Source organism: Heptranchias perlo, chromosome 11 (assembly GCF_035084215.1).
Source record: "Heptranchias perlo isolate sHepPer1 chromosome 11, sHepPer1.hap1, whole genome shotgun sequence".
NCBI classification, from domain to species: Eukaryota; Metazoa; Chordata; class Chondrichthyes; order Hexanchiformes; family Hexanchidae; genus Heptranchias; species Heptranchias perlo.
The window spans coordinates 50,104,882-50,123,194 of NC_090335.1; the positions used below are offsets into that span (position 1 = coordinate 50,104,882).

The window sequence follows — 18,313 nt, forward strand, 5'->3', positions numbered from 1 at the left end:
ATACAGAGCTATCAGCAAGGACAAATGTGCTGATAATGTGTTATGAAAAGTGTTTGCATTTCTGCCAATATAACTAAAAATAAGAGGCAATGATTTATAAGGCAGCATCTTGATATTCAGAATTTAGAGATTGTCCGTTACTTGACCTTACAAACATCGCTCAACAATATTATTTTTACAAGAGGGAGATCTAAAGATTCTTAGGTGTACTCTTGAAATCCTTAAGAAATACTAAAAACCCTACAACTTATAATGAAAATATGAAATTTCACAGCTATATTCTTCCAATGATTTTAGCTTTTTTATTATTCCAATTTATTCAGCTACACAAACAACACCCTCTTCCATCACCATATATTTGCCAGCTCTTTAAACTCAAAGCTTTGAGATGGCTCTTCGGGACTGAAGATTTCCTTTTACAAGAAGTCAGCAGAAGCTTGGAATTTTTGATTGATATAAAGTAAGTAATGACTAAAGGTAAGGGAAGTATTTTATTTTGCGTAGACTATAAGAATAAGTGATATATATTAAATAAATTTTGTATAAAGATACTTTACAGTAGTCGGAAGCATTATGGATCTTTAGATCTTCGTATTTTTTTTTGGCGGGGGGTGGGATTAGGGATTGGAATAGAGGTAAAGGTTTTGTTGCATTGCAATTCCGCCATTCCCAGCTCAATCTCCTCCTGCTCTGTGCAGGTCTCTCAGTGACAAGAACCAAGACTTTACAGACGAAAGGAGCAGAGCTTTCTAGGGGTATTTTAGATCAATTTTGGTAGTTATGGAGTTCTTCCTGAGTAATATGAGGCTTTCAACTTTAAGGCAATGCTAGGAACTTAATTTGTAATTAGTAAGAGTGAGACAGATTCTAAACCTATATGAGATGTGCCAAGTGTCATTCATTTGTAGCCAGACACATTCATGTCAGTTTAAAAATGTATATATTTTGATACACTTTTTAAAAAAAAAGTTTCATTTATTTAAATAGGTCTAAGAACATAAGAAATAGGAGCAGGAGTAGGTCATACGGCCCCTCGAGCCTGCTCCGCCATTCAATAAGATCATGGCTGATCTTCGACCTCAACTCCACTTTCCTGCCCAATCCCCCTATCCCTTGATTCCCCTAGAATCCAAAAATCTATCTATCTCAGCCTTGAACATATTCAACGACTCAGCATTCACAGCCCTCTAGGGTGAGAATTCCAAAGATTCACAACCCTCTGAGTGAAGAAATTCCTCCTCACCTGTCTTAAATGGCCGACCCCTTATCCTGCGACTATGCCCCCCCCCCGTCTAACCTTTCCAGCCATGGAAAACAACCTCTCAGCATCTACCCTCTCAAGCCCCCTCAGAATCTTGTATGTTTCAATGAGATCACCTCTCATTCTTCTAAACTCCAGAGAGTATAGGTTTGTGATGCATCTCTATTTTTCTCATCAACTTCACCTCTAAGAGTTCCCCAATGTTGACAGCTCTGATATATTGAGCTGTGCTTATTGTTAAGCATGATCTATGTCAAAATAGATTATATTCTAAAATCAAAATAGGTATCACTCCAAATGAGTTAGACTTGATAGGGCTGAGTAAGAATGTAGAACGATGTTTGCTTTTCAGAGCTGAGTAAAGTAAAACATGTTACATTTATGAGTGTGAGTTACAGTATGAGTAAGCCTCACTGCAAAGGAGTAACACTTGCACATCTCCCGCATTTCAGCTTTATTTACAGGGTGACAACCTAATTTCTTAATACTCACCCATATTTTTACGAGTACCTGCACCTCCCAAACCCACACACCATCCCGACTTGGAAATATATCGCTGTTCCTTCATTGTCGCTGGGTCAAAATCCTGGAACTCCCTACCTAACAGCACTGTGGGAGAACTTTCACCGCACGGACTGCAGTGGTTCAAGAAGGCGGCTCACCACCACCTTCTCAAGGGCAATTAGGGATGGGCAATAAATGCCGGCCTTGCCAGCGACGCCCACATTCCATGAACAAATTAAAAAAAACTTGACTCCTTAACTAGCTTAGTTATATATTTTGTACCGAAAAGAATAAATGAAGGAATTAAAAAGATGCTAATGCTAGATATCTGAAATAAAAACAAAATACCAGAAGTACACATCAGGGCGGTCAGCATCTGTTAGAAAAAAGATAGGTCAACGCTGGGTAGGGACTCTGCAGCAGAACTGCAACAGGAATGCATTGGGCTCCTTTCATAGGACTGACAAAAACAAAGAGGAAAGATCAACAGCTCCAGGCAGCAGGTCCAATCTAGTCCAGTGTATTAGCTGCGCAGGGCATGATCTTCTTTATATTAGGGAGACCAAATACAGGTTAGGTGACTGCTTTGCAAAAATCTCTTACGTTCACAAGCATGATGCTGATCTCTCTATGCCTCACCACTTCAACCCTTTCACCCATTTCCACTCTGACCTTTCCATTTTTTGGCTTTTTCGTTGTTTCAACCAAGCTCATTGCAAATCTCTTGAAGAGTATCACATCCTTCTGAGCTCCCTGCAGCTCTCTGGTCTGAACATTCACTTTAGCAACTTAAGAACTTCTTGGCCTCCTCTATTTTTCTATTAATTTCTCCTATTCACATTTACTTTCATCTCTTTCATTTGGAAATTATTTTACTCATATTTTGGCCTTCTTGCATCTTTTCATAACCTGACTGAGAACTTTGCATATTAAGCAGTATTTTCACCTCTTTCCAACTCTTGCAAAAAATCTGCTCACTGACTATTAAAAGCTATTAGAAAGGCCATTGGAAATCCTAACAGTGTTTATCATGGAATCTTCTAAAATTGCACTATCATCTGACTTTACTCCCCATTTTACCCCTCACTACTGCTCCCAGTTCCCACTTGGCATTGCTGCAGGAGATCGAACTTTGTCGCATATTTACGAGCAGGAATCCCTAATCCTATAATAGTTTTACAAGATCAGGAATTCCCACCCACAGATTGCAGCTAAATTCAATCTGCTCCAGCAGCAGCATCATGCAGGAAAAGCCAGGTGAGAGGCAGATCGTGTAAGGCTGGCTCTGTGAATGGAGAAGGGGAGGGGGGGCAGGGAGGATAAATGATGAGGAAAGAACATTGCCAGGGTGAGCAGCAGGAGATGGGAGAAAAAGTATCAGCATGAACTTGGGGGAGGGAAGAGTGCTAATATGAAGTGGGCCAAGAAGGATGGAAGAATGCCATCATGAGGTGGGGAGGAGTGGCAGCATGAACTGCGATGGGGGTGGGGGCAGGTGGGAAATGCCAAAATTACTTGGATGCAGAATAGTGTCACCTGGAACTGGGGGACGGGGAGAAGAAGAGCGGCAGTATGAAGGGAGGACAGGAAAGGGGGTGGGGGAGAAGAGTGCCAGTATGAACTGTGTGCCAAAAAGAAGAATGGTGTGTGAACTGCAAAATGAGAGGGGGTTAATAAATAATTTTGAAATAAATTGACAGATTTAGCTACAGAGTACCAATACAGATCCACAATTACTCTGCAAGAAATGGAGGAAAATTCCTGCAAATTTTCCCACAATTTTTGAGTGGTGTTAGTGGATTTTCTCCCGTTACTGTTGCAACTATGGGTTGTTAATCCATCAACAATAACCTCCGCTTGATTCTAGCCTGAGTGGTTATAAAATAGCAAGTTTAATAGACTGACATACAACAGAGTTGCACTACAGCTGTCTTCAACATTACATTCAACAGTTATTATAGTTATAATGCAACTGTCTACAGATTATACTAATGACAAGCAATCAATACAACCTGATCTGTCCACATAGCCAGGTAGATCAGACCTGACCTCCGCGGACTGCCTGTGGCCATGGACTTCTGACTGGCCCCTCTTGAGAGCTCTAATTTTTGGGAGGGAGCATGTACTATCTTTATACTATTTGGCTTCATTGTTCTGTACGTAAGCACCGCTGGTCTTATCTCCTGTTCGTCAACCATCCTACTGTGCTGACTCTCCAAAAGCCACCAAGGATTGTTTAATGTCAAAGCGGGTTAAATTGGATAGGGCCGGAAACTGGGCCCGGGTATTGCGATCCGCGATTAACCCGCACCCGGTGCTTCCTTCGCAGGCAGGACGAGACATTCGTCTGACCTCAGTACTTACCTGAAAGCAACGGTGCGAATCAGCATTGACACAAGGATTGAAAGACATTCACAATTTTCACCAGCAGGGGGAGCCCCAACCTCTTAAAGGCAAACTGTCTCTGACAGCCTGCCAAAATCAAAATCTCTTAAAGGTAGCCGGTACCTGTTATTTGCTAAAAATAACAATCTGCTGTCTGCACGGAGTCTAAACAGAGATCAGACATCGCACTCGTAAAACACAGATGCAGATCCCATTCCTATGTTTACAAACTATTGAATTATGTTGAAACATTGAATAAAAGTTGCACACTACTAAATCCTACATCCTCCAATCTGCATGCCAGACCTCACCAATCTGAGGGTCCAAGTTGGTACCAGGCCTGCGAGAGTACGTGCACCAAGGTTCTCTGCTGATGCACTAGAGACCTTGGTGCAAGAGATGAACAAAAGGAGGGGCATCCTATATCCATGGCGGGGGTGGTGGGGGGGAGGTGGCAGTGGGGAAGAGGCCCTCCAGACATATACTCCCGAGGCAGTAGGGGACGAAGTCAATGCCAGGTGCACAGCATCATGAACATGGATGCAGTTCAGGAAGAAGTTCAGTGCTTTGACACGAGTGGCCAAGGTGAGTGAGGTCAACTGTCAAGTGGCGTCTCCTACCAACTGCATCATTAGCCGCATCCACTGCTCCACGCCATACACCCCCCATCACCCATCCACCAACAAACTCTTTCAATCAGTACTCAACTCTTCCAATAAGATGCTTCCTCTCACCCTTACACATTACCACTGTTGCAAGCCGTCCACCCACAACTCACAGGCCACACACATTGTCAGCTAGTCAACCATGACAGGCATCACCCAGACACACGTCCCACTTTCTTCCAGGAGAAGGTGGCGCATAACAGGAGGCAGCAAGTGACAGTTAGTCCCTTGAGCCTGTTCCGCCATTCAGTGAGATCATGGTTGATCTGTGACCTAACTCCATATACCTGCCTTAGTCCCATATCCCTTAATACTCTTGGTTCACAGAAATCTATCAATCTCAGATTTAAAATTCACAATTGAGCTAGCATCAACTGCCGTCTGCAGAAGAGCGTTGCAAACTGTAGAAGCGTTTTCTAACTTCACTCCTGCATGTCCTGGCTCTCGTCCTAGCATTCAAGTATAGGAGACCTCCAAAAACAGTTACAAATGCATCAGCAGCCAGAAGCAATAATCCAGCCACTAACCTGTAAATCCTGTAAATGCATGGTCTCTTTAAATAATGCTGGTGGGAGGTCCTCCAGGCACTCTAAGACATGTTCAGATGGTCGTATAGTGGAACGTTAAGTCCCAAAATGGTGTCTATCACTTTAAATCAGCGTTGCACACTGATCAAATGCATATTCTCCCTACTTTACATGCTGCCGGCGTTTGTTATTTGCGCATGCACAGAACCCTTTACCAAGATGGCTTCCGGCGCACGTCATGCTAGATGGCCCAATTTCTAGCCCATAGTGTTTACATAGCCTTTTACTATTATCAGGTCTTAATATGTTTATACTAGGTTGGGACACCCTGTCTCATGAATCTTACTATTTATCACTATTCTAATGCCTCAGCACTCTTTCAATGGCCTCTGGTTTCTGTAAGTTATTTTTCTCAGCGATACGGACCTTCGCCCCCCTTTTTTTAAACCATATTCTTATAATTGGTCCTGCCCATTAGCTGCTTTGAATGTAGTTGAAGTATTGGCTCACAACTTGTACCTGTTATTTTTCTCTTCCTTCTTTGTTTTAGTCAGTACTTAAATGGAACTCAGTTGCGTTCCTTTTTCATTCCCGACAGTGTCTACCCAAGTTGTTAAACTAATCTTTTTCTTTTTCAGATGCTGCCAGAGCTGCTGTGTATACTTCCAGAATAAATAAAATGTTTGTTGCAATCCAAACCTTCTAATATACTAACATTGGGAACAGGAGTAGACCATTAAGTCCCTTGGGCCTGCTCCACCATTCAATTAGATCAAGGCTGATCTGCACCTCAACTCTATTTTCCCACCTTTGCTCCATTTCCTTGCTACCCTTACCTGACAAAAATGTATCTACCTCAGTCTTGAAAGCTCTAATTGACCCAGCATCCACAGCCTTTTGGGGGAGAGAGTTCCAAATTTCTACTACCCTTTGTGTGAAAAAGTGCTTCCTGATTTCGCTCCTGAATGGCCTAGCTCTAATTTTAAGATTATGTCTCCTTGTTCTGGAATCCCCCCCAAGAGGAAACAGTTCCTGTGTATCTACCCTATAGAATCCTTTCTCCATTTTAAAGACCTCACTCCGATCACCCCTCAATCTCCTAAAAAAGGGCCTAACGCAGCCCTTATACCCCAAGTCAACTGGCTAGTCTTTATCCTCATAAACTTTTCTTCAGATTGTAAGGTCGTCTTTTGTTCAGGCTGATCGATGGGTGGTGTCGCGCAAGACCAATGTCACTGGAACATCCACAAGGAGTCCCTCTCCTCCCCCTAATTTTAGGAGGGTATCACTAATAAAAAAAACTGACGGCCCATCCAAACTAAAGATTCATTTGAATTCAATTTTTTTAGAACGCAATTTTCAAAATAAGCCCAATCAAGGAATCAATATCCTGTCTTGCCCACCACTCACAAAAAGCTTCGAGCAAATCAGGTAGCATTGTCTAATTTACAGGTGTGGTGGTACTGCAGACATTGTTTGCCCTCTACTGTGATGATACCAATTGTGGCCAAGGCCATCACCAGTGACTACTTCCTGACTTTAGGTCATTGAGTAAAATGAAACGGAAAAAAGGGGCGTATGACATATGTCAGGTTGATAACACAAGTGAGAACCAGGCAGAATATAGAAAGTTCATAGGGGAAATGAAAAAGGAAATAAGAGGGGCAAAGAGAGAGTATAAGAATAGACTGGCGGCCAACATAAAAGGGAATCCAAAAGTCTTCTACAGGCATAAAAGGAGGGGTGGGGCCGATTAGGGACCATAAAGGAGATCTACTCATGGAGGCAGACATGATGGGCGAGGTACTAAATAAGTACTTTGTATCTGTCTTTACCAAGGGAGAAAATGCTGCCAGAGTCTCAGTAAAGGAAGATATAGTTGAGATACTGGATGGGCTAAAAATTGATAAAGAAGAGGTACTTGAAAGGCTAGCTGTACTTAAAGTAGATAAGTCACCTGGTCCGGATGGGATGCATTCTTGGTTGCTGAAGGAAGTAGGGGTGGATATTGCAGAGATACTGGCCATAATCTTCCAGACATCCGTAGATATGGGGGTGGTCCCAGAGGACTGGAGAATTGCAAATGTTACACCCTTGTTCAAAAATGGGTGTAAGGAGAAACCCAGCAACTATAGGCCAGTCAGTTTAACTTCAGTGGTGGGGAAACTTTGACAAACAATAATCCGGGACAGAATTAACTGTCACTTGGACGAGTGTGGATCGATTAGGGAAAGCCAGCACGGATTTGTTAAAGGCAGATCGTGTTTAACTAACCTGATAGAGTTTTTTGATGAGGTAACAAAGGGAAGATGAGGGCAATGCAGTTGATGTGATGTTTATGGACTTACAAAAGGCGTTTGATAAAGTGCCGCATGGTAGGCTTATCATCAAGATTGCGGCCCATGGAATAAAGGGGGCAGTAGCAACATGGATACAGAATTGGCTAAGTAACAGGAAAGATAGTAGTGGTGAATGGTTGTTTTTCGGACTGGAGGGAGGTGTACAGTGGTGTGCCCCAGGGGTCAGTGATGGGACCACTGCTTTTCTTGATATATATGAATGACTTGGACTTGGGTGTAGAGGGCACAATTTCCAAATTTGCAGATGACACAAAACTTGGAAGGGTAGTAAACAGTGAAGAGGATAGTGATAGACTTCAAGAGGATATAAACAGGCTGGTGGCATAGGCAGACACGTGGCAGATGAAATTTAACGCATAAAAATGCAAAGTGATAAATTTCGGTAGGGAGAACGAGGAGAGGCAACATAAACTAGACGGCAAAACTCTAAAAGGTGTACAGGAACAGAGAGATCTGGGGGTATATGTGCACATATCGTTGAAGGTGGCAGGGCAGGTTGAGAAAATGGTTCAAAAAGCATACGGTATCCTGGGCTTTACAATTAGAGGCATAGAGTACAAAAGTATGGAAGTCGTGATGAACCTTCATAAAACATTGGTTCGGCCACAACTGGAGTATTGTGTCCAGTTCTGGGCACCGCACTTTAGGAAAAATGTCATGATGTGGAGATGCCGGTGATGGACTGGGGTGGACAAATGTAAGGAGTTGCACAACACCAGGTTATAGTCCAACAGCTTTATTTGAAATCACAAGCTTTCGGAGCTTTGCTCCTTCGTCAGGTGAGTGAAAGGTTCCATAAAGGCACAGCATATATAGTCAGAGAACAATGCCTGGTGATTACAGATAATCTTTCTAACTGCCATTTATCACACCTCGGCAGAGAGATAATCACAGCAATCAAAGGACTGGATGGTGTTCAGACAGGTTAGTCAGGGAAACATTACATCCAAGAATACTGAATACACAAGGGGTCAGATCACAAAGACACAGAGAGAGAGAGAGACCAGAAAGGCAGATAACTTTTTTTCGCTGGTGGGGTTACATGTAGCGTGACATGAACCCAAGATCCCGGTTGAGGCTGTCCTCATGGGTGCGGAACTTGGCTATCAATTTCTGCTCGACGATTTTGCGTTGTCGTGTGTCTCGAAGGCCGCCTTGGAGAACGCTTACCCGAAGATCGGTGGCTGAATGTCCTTGACTGCTGAAGTGTTCCCCGACTGGGAGGGAACCCTCCTGTCTGATGATTGTTGCGCGGTGTCCGTTCATCCGTTGTCGCAGTGTCTGCATGGTCTCGCCGATGTACCATGCTCCGGGGCATCCTTTCCTGCAACGTATGAGGTAGACAACGTTGGCTGAGTCGCAGGAGTATGAACCATGTACCTGGTGGGTGGTGTCCTCTCGTGTGATGGTGGTATCTGTGTCGATGATCTGGCATGTCTTGCAGAGGTTGCCGTGGCAGGGTTGTGTGGTGTCGTGGACGCTGTTCTCCTGAAAGCTGGGTAATTTGCTGCGAACGATGGACCTGTTTGAGGTTAGGTGGCTGTTTGAAGGCGAGTAGTGGAGGCGTGGGGATGGCCTTAGCGAGGTGTTCGTCATCATCGATGACATGTTGAAGGCTGCGAAGAACATGGCGTAGTTTCTCCGCTCCGGGGAAGTACTGGATGACGAAGGGTACTCTGTTGGTTGTGTCCCGTGTTTGTCTTCTGAGGAGGTCTATGCAATTTTTCGCTGTGGCCCGTCGGAACTGTCGATTGACGAGTCGAGCGTCATATCCCGTTCTTACGAGGGCGTCTTTCAGCGTCTGTAGGTGTCCATCGCGTTCCTCCTCGTCTGAGCAGATCCTGTGTATTCGCAGGGCCTGTCCATAGGGGATGGCCTCTTTGACGTGGTTAGGGTGGAAGCTGGAAAAGTGGAGCATCGTGAGGTTGTCCGTGGGCTTGCGGTAGAGTGAGGTGCTGAGGTGCCCGTCTTTGATGGAGATTCGTGTGTCCAAGAATGAAACCGATTCTGAGGAGTAGTCCATGGTGAGTTTGATGGTGGGATGGAACTTGTTGATGTTATCGTGTAGTCTCTTCAGTGATTCTTCGCCGTGGGTCCATAGGAAGAAAATGTCGTCTATGTATCTGGTGTATAGTGTTGGTTGGAGGTCCTGTGCAGTGAAGAAGTCGTGCTCGAACTTGTGCATGAAAATGTTGGCGTATTGGGTGCGAATTTTGTCCCCATGGCTGTTCCGTGTGTTTGGATAAAGAACTGGTTGTCGAAGGTGAAGACATTGTGATCCAGGATGAAGCGGATGAGTTGTAGGATGGTGTCTGGAGATTGGTTGTTGTTGGTGTTGAGTACTGAGGCTGTTGCAGCGATGCCGTCATCGTGGGAGATACTGGTGTAGAGTGCCAAGACGTCCATCGTGGTGAGAAGTGTTCCTGGTTCAACTGGTCCGTGGGTGCTGAGTTTTTGTAGGAAGTCTGTAGTGTCGCGACAGAAGCTGGGGGTTCCCTGTCCGATGGGTTTCAGGATGCCCTTGACATATCCAGAGAGGTTCACACACAGGGTTCCGTTGCCTGATACGATAGGACGTCCGGGTGTGTTGGCTTTGTGTATCTTTGGGAGGCAGTAGAAGTCTCCCACGCGGGGAGTACGTGGGATGAGAGTGCGTAGGATGCTTTGAAGGTCTGGATCGAAGGCCTTGATCAGTTTGTTGAGCTGACGGGTGTGTTCTTTGGTCGGATCTGCGGGTAACCGTCTGTAGTGTTCCTGGTTGTCCAGTTGTCGGTATGCTTCTTTGCAATAGTCCGTTCTGTTCTGTACGACGATGGCTCCTCCTTTGTCCGCTGGTTTGATGACGATGTTGCGGTTGGTCTTGAGAGCGTCGATGGCGTTGCGTTGTGCTCGGGTGACATTCTGGACTGTCTTGTGAGTGCGGCTGATGAATCTGGCATTGACGCATCTCCTGACAGGAAAGATGTGAAGGCCTTAGAGAGGGTGCAGAAGAGATTTACTAGAATGATTCCAGGGATGAGGGACATTAGTTACATGGATAGACTAGAGAAGCTGGGGTTGTTCTCCTTGGAACAGAGACAGTTGTGAGGAAATTTGATAGAGGTATTCAAAATCATGAAAGGTCCAGACAGAGTAGATAGAGACAAACCGTTCCCATTGGCAGAAGAGTCAAGAACCAGAGGACATAGATTTAAGGTGATTGGTAAAAGAACTAAAGGTGACATGAGGAAATTTTTTTTTACACAGCAAGTGGTTAGGATCTGGAATGCACTGTCAGAGGGGGTGGTGGAGGCAGATTCAATCATGGCCTTCGAAAGGGAACTGGATAATTACTTGAAAGGAAAAAATTTGCAGGGCTATGGGGAAAGGGCAGGGGAGTGGGACTGGCTGGATTGCTCTTGCAGAGAGCAGACATGGACTCGATGGGCTGAACAGCCTCCTTCAGTGCTGTCACCTTTCCATGACTTCACTGTTGTTGTCACAATGAGACAAATTGCTAATATGGGCGGGGCTGTAACTGCACTGACGAATAAGGAGCTGTTTACCTCCGCTGACCAATCAGCATCACGTGGGCATTCGCCGCCCCTACTGCACAATCAATCTCGAGGCTGAACGATTCAAACTGAGACCGGAAACCCCCCCCCCTTTGATTGACAATTGAAACAACCTATTAGGAGAAAGAGAGCCGCCAATCACCCGATGCCCCGCCCTCTGTAGTCGCTCCGCTTCCGCTGTATTGGACTCCGCCGAGATGAATACAAACTTAGCTGCCGGAAACGCGGTCTGATCGCCGGATATCAGACCAATCGGAGCGCGGATTGCCCTGTCGATAACCGCCCATCCCTCAATCAGCGTGGACATAGTGGGCGGGATTTCCGGTAGCAGGTTGCCTTGCACTGCAGTTTAGGGATCGCCACGTCGTCCAGCTGATCGGTCTGTGGTTGAATTTAAACAATTTTTTTTGCGGGGCGGGATTAAAAGTAATGTAATTTTTTCCCCCTTTAGGAGCCTAATGTTTTCGTTTTAACTGAATACCCTTAAGGTCGTGAGTCGATGGTTGTGAAGCGGTCTCATTCCCGGAACATTGATGTGTAAGTGTCTGCAGAGCAGTTCTGTGCTGCATGGTCTCAGTGTGTTTAAAACATCAAAGAACGTCCTTAAAAACTTTCGCAGTTTCCAGAACTTCTATTTATGCAATGTATTTATATTTAACCGGCCAGCTTGCATTCGGGTCCAATAATAGGTGGACTTATTGAAGATTTTTTAATGGTTTATATTTCATTAACTTTTTTTGAATTTTGTTTTCTTTTGGAAATGTAGATCTTTCTGGGTTTTTTTTTACATTTTTCAATTTCACCTTCTGTAAAATCGTTTGAAAAATGCACATTAACTACTTTGAAAAGGTGGAAAAGTATAGTCCATAATAAGGAAATGCTACCCCTTCATTAGTTTGTGGTGTTTCACTGGAGTTGGCTGCTGGGATTTCCATTCCACAGCTGCAATTTCAACCCCAAGAATTCAACACGAAGTAGGTAATTTCCCATCTGGAGTTTCTTCCCTAAACGGTGAGAAGATAATATTGATTTGGAGATTGCATTAGTCAGTGTCTAAAATATAACCACAAAAGGGTGCTGATGTGGTGTATTGATGCATTTCCCTCTTTCTCTCCCATCCCCCTCCCTTCCCCATCCACCAGGTGCAAATAAGTGTTAAAGAACTTAAAAACATTCTTCCTGATTCTGTTATAAGGATATTAGTAATGCAGTGTGCAGCTTGGTTTTGATCTTCATGCTTCACTCCTGGATTCCTGCTGATTGGTAAGTCCAGAAATAAGACCAAAGAAGATTAGTTGTGTTCATCCACAAACCATGCACTCATACAATTGGCCTAAATTGCTAAAAAGGATGTATAATTTTTTTAATTCATTCATGGGATGTGGGCATTGCTGGCAAGGCTGGCATTTATTGCCCATCCCTAATGCCCTTGAGAAGGCGTGATGAGCCGCCGCCTTGAACCGCTGCAGTCCGTGTGGTGAAGGTTCTCCCACAGTTCTGTTAGGTAGGAAATGTCAGGATTTTGCCCCAGCGACGATGAAGGAACGGCGATATATTTCCAAGTCGGGAAGGTGTATGACTTTGGGAACGTGCAGGTGGTGTTGTTCCCATGTGCCTGCTGCCCTTGTCCTTCTAGGTGATAAGAGGTCAGGGGTTTGGGAGGTGCTGTCGAAGAAGTCTTGGCATGTTGCTGTAATGCATCCTGTGGATGGTACACACTGCAGCCACAGTGCGCCGGGAGTGAATGTTTAGGGTGCCAATCAAGCGGGCTGCTTTGTCCTGAATGGTGTCGAGCTTCTTGAGTGTTGTTGGAGCTGCACTCATCCAGGCAAGTGGAGAGTATTCCATCACATTCCTGACTTGTGCCTTGTAGATGGTGGAAGGGCTTTGGGGAGTCAGGAGGTGAGTCACTCACCACAGAATACCCAGCCTCTGACCTGCTTTTGCAACCACAGTATTTATGTGGCTGGTCCAGTTAAGTTTCTGGTCAATGGTGACCCCCAGGATGTTGATGGTGGGGGATTCGGTGATGGTAATGCCATTAAAAGTCAAGGGGAGGTGGTTGGACTCTCTCTTGTTGGAGATGGTCATTGCCTGGCACATGTCTGGCACGAATGTTACTCGCCACTTATGAGCCCAAGCCTGGATGTTGTCCAGGTCTTGCTGCATGCAGGCATGGACTGCTTCATTATATGAGGGGTTGCGAATGGAACTGAACACTGCAATCTTCAGCAAACATCCCCATTTCTGACCTTATGATGGAGGGAAGGTAATTGATGAAGCAGCTGAAGATGGTTGGGCTTAGGACACTGCCCTGAGGAACCCCTGCAGCAGTGTCCTGGGGCTGAGATGATTGGCCTCCAACAACCACTACCATCTTCCTTTGTGATAGGTATGACTCCAGCCACTGGAGAGTTTCCCCCCTGATTCCCATTGACTTCAATTTTACTAGGGCTCCTTGATGTCACACTTGGTCAAATGCTGCCTTGATGTCAAGGGCAGTCACTCTCACCTCACCTCTGGAATTCAGCACTTTTGTCCAGTTTGGACCAAGGCTGTAATGGGGTCTGGTGCTGAGTGGCCCTGGCAGAGCCCAAACTGAGCATTGGTGAGCAGGTTATTGGTGAGTAAGTGCCGTTTGATGGCACTGTCGATGACATCTTCCATCACTTTGCTGATGATTGAGAGTTGTCTGATGGGGCGGTAATTGGCCGGAGTGGATTTGTCCTGCTTTTTGTGGACAGGACATACCTGGGCAATTTTCCACATTGTCGTGTAGATGCCAGTGTTGTAGCTGTACTGGAACAGCTTGGCTAGAGGCACAGCTAGTTCTGGAGCACAAGAATTCAGCACTACAGCCGGCATGTTGTTGGGGCCCGTATCCTTTGCTGTATCCAGTGCACTAAGTCGTTTCTTGATATCACAAGGAGTGAATCGAATTGGCTTAGGACTGGCTTCTGTGATGGTGGGGCTATCAGGAGGAGGCCGAGATAGATCATCCACTCGGTACTTCTGGCTGAAGATGGTTGCAAATGCTTCAGCCTTGTCTTTTGCACTCATGTGCTGGACTCTGCCAACGTTGAGGATGAGGATATTCATGGAACCTCCTCTTCCCGTTAGTTGTTTAATTGTCCACCACCACCACTCACGACTGGATGTAGCAGGACTGTAGAGCTTTGATCTGATCCGTTGGTGATGGAATCACTTAGCTCTGTCTATAGCATGTTGCTTCCGCTGTTTAGCGTGCACATAGTCCTGTGTTGTAGCTTCACCAGGTTGGCACCTCATTTTTAGGTACGCCTGGTGCTGCTTCTGGCGTGCTCTTCTACACTCTTCGTTGAACCAGGGTTGATCCCCTGGCTTGTTGGTAATGGTCGAGTGAGGAATATGCCAGGCCATGAGGTTACAGATTGTGCTGGAATACAAATCTGCTGCTGCTGATGGCCCACAGCGCCTCACGGATGCCCAGTTTTGAACTAGATCTGTTCTGAATCTATCCCATTTAGCACAGTGGTAGTACCACACAACACTTTGGATGGTGTCCTTAGTGTGAAGACAGGACTTCGTCTTCACAAGGACTGTGCGATGATCACTCCTACCAATACTGTCATGGACAGATGCATCTGCGACAGGTAGATTGGTAAGGACGAGATCAAGTAAGTTTTTCCCTCGTGTTGGTTCGCTCACCACCTGCCGCAGGCCCAGTCGAGCAGCTATGTCCTTCAGGACTCGGCCAGCTCGGTCAGTAGTGGTGCTACCGAGCCACTCTTGGTGATGGACATTGAAGCCCCCACCCAGAGTACGTTTTGTGCCCTTGCTACCCTCAGTGCTTTCTCGAAGTGGTGCTCAACATGGAGGAGGACTGATTCATCAGCTGAGGGATGGCGGTGGTAGTGGTAATCAGCAGGAGGTTTCCTTGCCTATTATTCTTTATTGTGACTTTCTGTAGCAAGATTGTGCATATAGGCCAGACTGGGTAAGAACGGCAGGTTTCCTTCCATAAAGGGCATTAGTGAACCAGATGGGTTTTTACAACAATCCGGTAGTTTCATGGCCACCATTGCTAATGCTAGTTCTTTTTTATTCCAGATTTTATTTAATTAATTGAATTTAAATTCCCCAGCTGCCGTGGCGGGATTTGAACTCATGACTCTGAATTATTCGTCGAGGCCTCTGGATTACTAGTCCAGTAACATAACCACTATGCTACCGTACCCACTATAAATATGGAACTTGTCACAAATGGTAATTGAAAGAAAATGATTTGGAAGAAGCCATCTTTACCTCCTACTTGTACATTGGGGTAGGGGGAAAAGAGAGGAGTGTGGAAGAAAAATGAAAGGATGCAATGAAAATTCACCTGAATGAGGTGTTATGAAGAAAGGTTTGAAAGGCTAGGTCTTTCTAATCACTGCTGTAGAGAAGATTAAAGGGATTTGAGGTGTTAAAAATTGTGAAAATTTTTGAAAGACTAATATGTGCAAAGTTTTTCCACCAGTTGTTGAATTGGGTAACCAGGGTTGGGTAACCAGGGGGTTTAGACTGAGGATTATCACTTAGAAGAAATAAAGAGATGGAAATGTTTTTACACCTGGGTTATTATTAGAATATGCTTCATCACAAGTGACAATTGAAGCAGAGGCGAATGTAATGAAGGGAGCTGGATTGAGTGTTTGAAAAGCAAGTATATAAAAGGATATGGAAAAAGGCCAGGGACATAGGAATAGAGTAGATGGCTCCAGTTGAAGAGCTCGTACTGGTACAGACAGGTTGGGCCTAATGACCTTGTGTACCATAATTTCAATAATTCTATGAAATAGCTGTGAACGATGCAGGTTATGCTTCCTGTCACTTTATCACAATGGAAATTTGTTTTATCCTGCCTGCTGGTATTCATTTATTGTCACTAGTAATGGTGAGTTATAGTACTTTGAGTGCAAAAAGTGAAAGACCTATCTGGTATCTAAAGAAATGTACTTTTTATGATATATTTTGGTTTTGTAGCCAACACGCTACATCCAAGTACTGTAGTGTATTTTGCCCTTTTCTCAATGATCGTGACTCCATTATGGTACAATGGTGTTTTATTAAGCTGTACATAAGGATCAGCGCTATGCGCTTAAGCTGTAGTTATCAGTACAGAACAAGAGCCATATCACCCATTCTATGCTGGGTAGAGATCGTGTCCACTTCGCACAGGAGTTTTGACGGTTCAGCCCGCCTGGGGTCTCCTCCATCCCTCTTTGTCGTAGGTCCCTGGCCTTATCCCACCTGAGGTTTCCTCTGTTCATGGGCCCCTGGCCTGTTCGGATCTGGATCCTCTCAAGACTGCTTGGTTTCACTCCAGGGTCAGCCCTTACTCCTGTCCTGGTTATCTACAACCTAACTCTCTCACTGGGGGTCTCTTTTATGCCACTTTTGAGGGCGAGCACAGGGGCTGGTACTGACACAGGTGTTTACCCTATCGGGATCTTTCCAAAGGGCAAGGTGACCAGTAAGATGTCGTGTATTTTTCTAACAAAGGTGGCAGTGTCGGCCTACTCCTTATCTCTACCTTTCGTGGGCAGATGATGATTGAGTGTCCCTCAAGATGCCATACCCCTTAGTTGACCAATCATCGGCCTACAACACTGAAAAGGGCTGCTTCCTCACCTCTTGTTATGCTTCTTTCAAGGCCAAAGTCAGCAACTTTGAGCCTGTTATCTCACATTCTATGTCTTTTCTCAGGCTAACAATTCTAAGGCCCCATTGTCATGTTTAAGGTTGACTTTTGGCGGTTTGGACAGCTATCTTATCTTGTGGCTACGACTGAATAACTTTCTTAATGTGGCTATAGTTCTGCTATGTTAGCAATTTCACAGTTTCGTTATTGAGGGCGAAATGCTTCTTTTCTTGCATGCACACTTAATGGCTTTGTAAAGCTTGACAGATTCTAGGTTATATGGTGCTAGACACCCTTGTGCAGGTTAGTTGTTGTGTACTGGTTTAATTAATACAAGAGGTTTTCATATAAAGACAGTAGAAGTTACATATCATATGGTACAATGAGTTACGTTATAGGTGAGGTTACAATACTTCTCATCTGGTTAACGGTCATCAGAAGTATGTTTGATTAATAAAAGGGTGACTACACCAATAACCTGCTCACCAATGCTCAGTTTTCCGCCAGGACCACTCGGCTCCAGACTTCATTACTGTCTTGGTTCAAACATGGACAAAAGAGCTGAAATCTAGAGGTGAGGTGAGAGTAACTGCCCTTGATATCAAGGCAGCATTTGACCGAGTGTGATACCAAGGAGCCCTAGTAAAATTGAAGTCAATGGGAATTGGGGGAAAACTCTAGTGGCTGGAGTCAGACATAGCACAAAGGAAGATGGTCACCTATCTCAGCCCCAGGAGTTCCTCAGGGCAGTGTCCTAAGCCCAACCATCTTCAGCTGCTTCATCAATGACCTTCCCTCCATCATAAGGTCAGAAATGGGGATGTTTGCTGATGATTGCACAGTGTTCAGTTCCATTCGCAACCCCTCAGATAATGAAGCAGCCCGTGCCCGCGTGCAGCAAGACCTGGACAACATCCAGGCTTGGGCTGATAAGTGGCAAGTAACATTCATGCCAGACATATGCCAGGCAATGACCACCTCCAACAAGAGAGAGTCTAGCCACCTCCCCTTGACATTCAACGACGTTACCATCGCCGAATCCCCCACCATCAACATCCTGGGGCTCACCATTGACCAGAAACTTAACTGGACCAGCCATATAAATACTGTGGCTACAAGAGCAGGTCAGAGGCTGGGTATTCTGCAGCGAGTGACTCACCTCCTCACTCCCCAAAGCCCTTCCACCATCTACAAGGCAGAAGTCAGGAGTGTGATGGAATATTCTCCACTTGCCTGGACGAGTGCAGCTCCAACAACACTCGAAGCTTGACACCATCCCACTTGATTGGTACCCCATCCACCACCCTAAACATTCACTCCCTTCACCACCGGCGCACTATTGCTGCAGTGTGTACCATCCACAGGATGCCCTGCAGCAACTCGCCAAGGCTTCTT

General features: G+C 45.2%; 1 protein-coding gene across 4 annotated transcripts in view; it reads left to right on the plus strand.

Annotated features, from left to right (window-relative positions):
• The first annotated feature begins 281 nt into the window (after nt 1-281).
• Nucleotides 282-18,313, plus strand: part of tmem39a (transmembrane protein 39A) — a 70,116-nt gene continuing 52,084 nt past the window's right edge. The window contains exons 1-2 of one of the 4 annotated variants that reach the window (XM_067992985.1): nt 11,617-11,635; nt 11,745-11,793. The gene's annotated coding sequence lies outside the window, so the exon portion shown is untranslated. Of the gene's footprint in view, nt 461-11,564; nt 11,794-18,313 lie in introns of those variants that run through there. The other 3 variants (XM_067992986.1, XM_067992987.1, XM_067992983.1) reach the window with 3 other exon arrangements.